The sequence below is a fragment of the Equus quagga genome, chromosome 10 (genome assembly GCF_021613505.1).
Source record: "Equus quagga isolate Etosha38 chromosome 10, UCLA_HA_Equagga_1.0, whole genome shotgun sequence".
Lineage (NCBI taxonomy): Eukaryota > Metazoa > Chordata > Mammalia > Perissodactyla > Equidae > Equus > Equus quagga.
This window is the reverse complement of record NC_060276.1, coordinates 11,745,270-11,753,599: the sequence shown is the minus strand read 5'-3', so window position 1 is coordinate 11,753,599 and position 8,330 is coordinate 11,745,270.

The window sequence follows — 8,330 nt, the reverse complement described above, 5'->3', positions numbered from 1 at the left end:
TCTGTACCCCTGGAAACCATTAATCTACTTTTTGTCTCTATGAATTCGTCTATTCTGGACATTTCATATAAATAGAGTCCTACAATATCTGACCTTTGTGTCTGGCTTCTTCTATTTAGCATAATGTTTTCAAAGTTAACTCATGTTTTAACATGTATCAGTACTTGATTCTTTTTTATGACACAATAATATTGCATTGTATGGGCATACCACATTTTGTTTGTCCAGCAGTTAATGGACGTGTAAGTTGTTTACACTCTCTAGCTATTATGAATAATGCTCCTGTGAACATTTTTGTACAAGTTTCAGTATACGCATATGTTTTCCATTCTCTTGGGTGTATACTTAGGTGTGGAATTTCTGGATCCCACAACTGTATGTTTAACCTCTCTGCGTTGCCATAGTCCTTTTATCAAATATCAAAAAATTGTATATGTGTGGGTTTCTTCCTGGGCTCTCTATTCTGTTCTGTTTTTTTTTTTTTAAATTTGTGGATCCTATGCCAGTAGCACACTGTCTTGATTATTGTAGTCTTAAAGTAAGTATTGAAATCAGATAGTGTGTGTTCTCCCATTTTGTTCTTTTATTTGAAGATTGTTTTGGCTATTCTATAACCTTTGCAATTCCATGTAAGTTTTAGAATCAGCTTGTTGGTTCCTTTCAAAAGGTCTGCTAGGATTTTGATTGTGATTACATTGGCCAAACTTGGGCAAAATAGACATCTTAATGATATTGTATTGTCCAATTTTTGAATTTGGTATCTATCACCATTTATTTAGGTCTTTCTATCTTTCTCTTAGCAACGTTATGTCTTCCTTAAATATTTGAAGGAATTGACCAGTGAAACCACAAAACTCACTGGTCCTGAGCTTGGAGTTTTTGCTGTGAGGAGTTTACTTTGTTAAAATCGGCTTTGTTGAAGCATAGTTTATGATAAAACATCTATTTTAACTGCATAGTTCAATGAGTTTGACAAATAATGTCCTCTGCAAACAGAATTTTACTTCTTCCTTTTTGATCTCTGTGCATTTTATTTCATCTTCTTACCTAATACACTGGCTAGAACCTTCAGTGCAATGTTGAATAGAAGAGGTGAGAGCAGATATTCTTGCCATTTCCTTGATCTGATGTGGAAAGCATTCAGTGTTTCACTGTTAGTATGATGTTTACTGTAGAATTTTTGCAGAAGCCCTGTGTCAATTTAAAGAAGTTTTCCTCTATTCTTAGTTTTGAGTGTTTTTTATTTACCTTTCATCATGGATAAGATTTGAATTTTATCAAATGCTTTTTGATATCTATTGGGTTAATCATATAGTTCTTCTTTGTTATTCTCTTCATATAGTGCATTACCATGAATGACTTTTAAATGTGAAATCTACCTTGCATTCCTGGGACAAACCTTATTTGATCATAATATATTAACATTTTTATCTGTTGCTGGGTTTGATTTGCTGAAGTTTTGTACATCTATAAGGGATATTACTATGTAGTTTTCTTGTAATGTCTTTGGCTGACATCAGGGCTATGACGGCTCGTTAAATGAGGTGAGAATGTTTTCTTCTATTTTCTGGCTGAAATTATTAAAGACTGAAAATTCTAATTTTGGGCAAGGATGTGGGGCCCCTGGAACCCTTATATATTGCTGGTGTGAGTTTAAATTTTTTCAATCACTGTGCAAAACTATTTGCCAGTATCTACCAGAGCTTGACATACACCTGTACTATAACCCAGCACTTTAACTCCTAGCTATACACTCAAGAGAAATGAGTGCTGATGTCCACCAAAAGGTCTGTTTAAGAATGTTCGTAGAAGCTTTGTTTATAAGGGCAAAAACTGGAAGCAACCTGCATATTCATCAAGAAGAGAATGGAGAAATAACTTATGGTATACTCATACAGTGGAATTTCACAGAGCAATAAAGAGAGCAAACTACTAATACGTTAATATGGATGCATCAGAAACATAATGTTGAATCAGAGAAGTCAGACCAAAAGAGTACATACTGTGATTCCATTAATATAAAGTTCAAGTACTGACAAAACTAATGGATGGGTTTAGAAATCATATTAACAATCAGCTCTGGGTAGAGGTGGATTCGGATTCTGAAAGGGCCATGAAGGATTCTCTTGAGTGATGGTAACATTCTATATCTCCCCCTGGGTGTTGCTTACACAGGTGTTACATATGTGAAAATTCGTAAAGCTGTGCATTTAGGATTTAGGTGGGTTACTGTATGTGATTTGTATTTCTAATGGAATAAAACATTAATCCTGCTTGGAACTCAGTGAGCCAAACTTTATTGTTCTTTAATTAGGGGAAATTTTTCCTCTATTATTTGCTTAATTATTGCCCCTCATGCATGTGTTTTTTGTTCCTCCTAAAATTTCTTTTATTCATGGATTAGGTATTCTGGATACATTTGTTTTCTAAGTCCTTTTTGTACTTTTCTTCTGTTTTTGAAAGATTTCCTATACTCTTCTAGGCCTCTAATTTTTTGTCTAGACAAGTGATCAGCTTCTCCTTCAATTTATCTGAACTTGTCTTCTTCAATTTAACTGAATTTTAAATTGAAATATACATTTTTTAGTCCTGGAAGTCTTTTCGATATTTGTAATTGAATTTTCTTAACTGCACATGTTTTATTTTAAGTAATGAGTTTTATTTTTTTTTCTCCTCCAGAGCAGGTCTATTTTACTGGGGAGCTGCCTGTTTGCATGATTTTATTCTTTCATTTTCTGACTGTTGGATTCCCTTAGGTAGTAAGGTGATGATATAATTTATCATCCAGACTTGAGTGCAAGGGGGCACTATTAATAATTACACCAGTATCAACAAGGACTGTCTCATGTTAACTAGAATATATGATCAGCACACACTTAGGTGCCAACTTATGGCTTGTGTCTTTGATTTAGTTGCTGGAGAATGATGAGCAACAGCAATCCTAATAGTGATGGAAACTCAGATATCTTGGTCCCTGGGGATAGTCGTGTACTGGATGGCAAGTTGCTAGGCTCCAGTCTTGGGTTGTAAGGACCGGAATAGAATCTCAAGATATACGTAATAAAGAACTTCAAAGTCAGCAGAAAATATGATTAGATAAAGGCTGGAAAATATTGAACATAGTTAAAAGATATTGGTCTCTTTATGGAGAACAGTTTCAGTAGTGTAGTAGGGGGCAAAAGCCATATTCTAGTGAGTTTTAGAATGAATGAGATGTTAAAAACTTAGATGCCAAGTGTAGACTACTTATTTTTCCTTTGAAGGAGGAAGGAAGAGATGGCAAAGGAAAGGATGGCCTTCAGGGCGCAGGTGAGGGTTTGTTCTTGAATGGGAGGAGGGACACTCTATTTCCTGAAAATGAAGATGTGGAGGTAAGGATAGGTGTGGCCGTAGGTACAGTACATCAGGCCTCTTGTGAGTTAAGTAGGCTTACGTTTAAAAAAATATTGAACTAATTTATTAAATTTAAAATTCAGAGAGTATTAGAGGATAGACAGTGAAAAGTTCTGTAGCCACCTCATTCTGTTCCCTACAGGCAATGATGCTATTTACAAAAAAAAAAGGTAGATAGCATCATTGCCTGTAGGGAAGGGAACTGGATGGCTACAGAACTTTTGAGTTTTTAATGAACCCATAATAGTCTATTATATGGATGTACCACATTTATTACATTATTCATTTATCACTGGACATATATATTGATAAGATATTTTCATTGTTATAGATAATGTTTTTTAAAAATATCCTTCAACAGAAATAGTTTTCTACAGATCTGATTATTTTCATAGACTATATTCCTAGAAGTGTATTTACCGGGTCATAAGCTTTTAGTATTTTAGAATTTTAGATTCTTGGTACATACTGACAAATTGCTTTCCAGCAAGGTTCTAACAGCTTACATTCCTATTAGCAGTATATGAGTGTGTCTGTCTCACTGCCTCCCTGCCAACCTCCCTGACAATAATGATATTATCTTTTCTTCTTTTTCAATTTGATAGACTGAAATTTGTACCTCAGTTTTGTTTTAATATATATTTATTAGATTATACTGTACTTGAGTATCTTTTCATATGTGAATGTGCCTTTTAAATTTCTTTTAATTTCTCCAGGCTTTTTATTCATTTTTCAACTTGTTTATTTGTAATAACTCTTTATATTGAAAGGATATCAATGCAAATCCCTCTATAATAGCTTTTTAACTTTATTACGATAGTTTATTTGTAAGAGATTTTCATTTTCTAATGTTAAATACATCAGTCTTTTCCTTTATGCTGTCTTTTATTGAAAGTTTCTTAGATAGTCTTTGCCTATCATGGGGTCAATTAGATCTTAAGTAAATATTTTCCTTTTTTAATGGTTTCATTTTGTTTACTCTTTGCTCTATAAATAATCTAAAATTCTTTTTGGTGTAAGGTGTTATGTTAAATTCTATTTAATTTTTTTCTAAGATAACCATAATTGTTCTTCAGTTAGTGAATAGTCAGGACAATTATAGGCTCAAGGTCACAATAAAAACCAGTATATTTAAAGAATGTAATTGGTGTGGGAAAGGGTTTAATACGTGGTAGTAGGGTGAATGTTTTGAATGCTGATATCCCTAGGCTGAAAAAATTTAAAAGGCGGTGGATGTGAGGGCTTTCCTCATTTGACTTGGTGAATTAATCGCTTCTTGTGGGCTGAATTCACTGACTGCTTCTGTAAAGGAGCTAGCAAGGAACCAGAGAGCTAGACTTGCTGCAGTTTGTGCAGGTTGTGCCCTACACAAGGATGCCCAGTAGAGGGAGCAAGTGGGGACTGAAATCCAGACCAGGCTTCACTTGCTCTGGGGGGAGTTTCATTTCTTGGAGGAAGGATACCATTTTCTATTTCACGCAAAGGTACCTTAGGGGCTAGTGGTGTCCTGTGGTGGCGGCATCCACGCATTTGTGTCCTTGATCTTCTGCATTATTTTTGTTTGCTGATTCAGTAGTAAATCAAAGTGAAAGCAACCTTAAAACAAATCAGGTAATTATTCTTGCCGATTTTGAAGCTTAAACAGCCTTTGTAGTCTGTCTTAGCTAATTTTACGACACCGTTTTTTTGCATTATCATTTTCTTGCTTAACTTGTAACATAAGCTTTAATTATCCCTCCTCTCCTCAAGAATATCTTGATCTTGTTTTCATTTTCTGATGATACATGATCATTTTGAGAAATTAAAAAAATACAGAGAATTTTGTCTACCTGCCAGTAATAGCCATTGCTAACAATTTAGTATATATACTTCAGATTTTTCTGTGAATCTCTAAATAGATATTTCTTTTAATATATATTTATATAGCTGTATCTATCTATCTATTCTGATTGGTATTTATATGTTTATAATTTTTTACTGTCATAAGCCATTCTGCAACGATTATCCTTATACTTGTGGTTTTCATACACTGGGGTTATTATTTTCTTAGGATAACTTGTCAGACATGAAGTTGCTGGATCAAAGGGTATGCCCACTTAAAGTTTTTTTTTTTTTATATATATCATCCTCCAGAATGGTTTTACCAATTTTCACTTCTACCAGTAGTATAAGAGAATGTTTCTTTCCTTACACTCTTGTCGCCCCTGGGCAACATCATGCTTTTTAATCTTTGTCAATCTGACAGGCAAAATGAATATTTGGTGTAAACGAGGTGCTCAGTAAATATTTGTTGAACGACAATATTGTTGTGGTTTAGTTTTTATTTATTTAATTATTCATGAGTTTCGCCATCTATTCCAGGCCTCTGCAAACGTTTTTGGTAGGGGGTCAGATAGTAAATATTTTAGACTTTGCAGGCCACGTGGTTTCTGTTGCACCGACTCAACTCTGCCTGTTTGTAGCCCACTAGCATCTATAGACAATATATGAGTGAATGACTCTGACTGTTTCAGTATTTACAGAAACAAGCAGCAGTCAGATTTGGCCCTAAGGCAATAGTTTGCTGACCTCTAATCTATTTGTATGTTTGATGGCTATTTAGAATACTTTTGTGAATTGCTAGTTTGTATCTTTACACTTTTTTCATTGGGAATTTTGTTTTTTTCTTGCTGATTTATAAGAACTCTTTATTCTATTTGGTCACAAAGTCATAATGTTAGCCCTTTGTCTTATTTTGCAAATATGTTTTTCCCAGTTTTCGATTTGTTTACTGTTTGCTTATGGTCTCATTTTCTCTGTAGATATTTTAATTTCTTTTATGGAATCAAATCTGCCAGTTGTTTGCTTTATGGTTTCTGGGTTTCATGTCATACTTAGAAAAGTCTTCCTTACTCTAAGATTATGAAAATTATTCTCTTATATTTTCTTCCATTACTTTTCTTTTAATTTTAAAATGTATTTGAATGTATTTTTATTTTTATTTGATGACAGATATAATTTTGTTTTTAAGTGGATAATCCATCATTTGTCCATTGATTTGAAATACCACTTTTATTATATACTAAATTCCCATATATGCATGTATCTGTTTCTGAACTCTGATTTTCTGATTTATGCCTTATGAATTATTTTTGTGTTATTTCATATGGCATCTGTTTCCTTACATTTTCTAATGTATTATTGCTTGCATAGAAAATCTATTGAGTTTATATATATGTTACTGAATATTTTATTGTTTCTAATAGTTTTTCTCTTCAGTTTTCTAGGCTGTCATATCATCTTCTGCAAATAATGATAATTTTGTCTCTTCTTTTTCAAAAGAAATACCTCTTATCTTGTTGCAGTGGCTAGAATTTATATGATAATGTCGTGTAATAGTGGTGGTAATGGGTATCCTTATTGTGTTCCTGATTTTAATGAGAAGGGCTCTTGTGTTTCATTGCGAGGTATGTTTGATGGTAATTTTTGATAAATATTCCATCATGTTTAGGAAGGTTTCTTCTATCCCTAGTTCATTATCTTTTTTCAAAATAAGGATGGATGTTGAATTATCAAATGCTATTTTCACATCTATGGAGATAATCATATCATTTTTCTCCTTTAACCAGCTTATGTAATAAATTATGTCAATAGATTTCCTACTATTGGGCCATCCTTTTTTTCTTGAGAGAAATCAACTTGGTCAAAATGCATTCTTCTACTTGTGTTCTAATATATTGTTGGGTTATATTTACCAATGTTTTATTTAAGTTTTTTATGTTGTCTTCTTAGGTTTAGTCTGAAAATAATTTTTTTGGCTGCTATCTTTGTCAGGTTTGGTATTAATCATTTGCAAACCTTGTGAAATGAATTGGAATGTTTCCATGCTCTCAGTGATATAGAAAATTATATTAAATACGATATCGTTAAAACGTTAAAATGATATAGAAAATATCTGTTCCTTGAGAGAATGATATAAATTATGTATAAACCCTTGTAGATCCAGTGCCCTTTGGGGGGATAGAGCTTTGTCAACCTATCCAATTTCATATTTAGTTATTATTCATTGTAGGTGTTTTACTCTTCTTTTGGTCACTTGTAGTAATTGTATTTTCCTAGAAAATTATCCATTTTATCTACATATTCAATTTTGCCGGCGTAAACTTGCACATACTATTCTCTTATTTTAAACTCATCTCCAATTTGTGACTATATTCTTCTGGTCATCCTTTCATCTGTATTTGTTGAGTACCTGCTATGTGCTGGGTATTGTGCGAGGGTTTCTGGCTTTCATGTCATACTCAGTGGCAAACAAGACAGCTGAGATGTTTGCCCCCATGGTGTCTACATTTCAGTGTTGTGTATTTGTGTGGTCTTTCTTGGATAAACTTGCCAAGTGTCTGTTTTATTGATATTTTCATAGGAAAACAATTTTATTTATCATCTTTACTATTTGTTTTTATTCCTAGCTCATTAATTATTTTATTTCAATATTGTTTCAGTATTGTCTAAAAAACAGTTTTTGTAATGGAAATGTTCAAATACACACCAAAATGGAATAGTATAGTGGACTCCCGTATGCTCATCAGCTGCCTTCAACAATTATCAACTTATGGTCAGTCTTGTTTCATTTATATTCCTGAACCACTGCATTTTTTAAAGCAAACTGCAAACATCTTATAATTTCATCCATAAACACTTCAGTAATACTTATGTAACAGAGAAATTCTCCTTTTGAAAATGTAACAATACCATTATCACTCTTAAAAATTAACAATTATTTCTTAATATCTGATATCGAGTCAGCATTCAAATTTCTACAGTTGTCTCATAAATGCTTTTTAACAGATGAATCAGGACAAGGTCCACAAATTGCATTTGGTTAATATATTTCTTTCCCTTTCTTACTTTTTATTATGAAAAAATTTAAACATATACAAAAGTGGAAAGAATGGTAC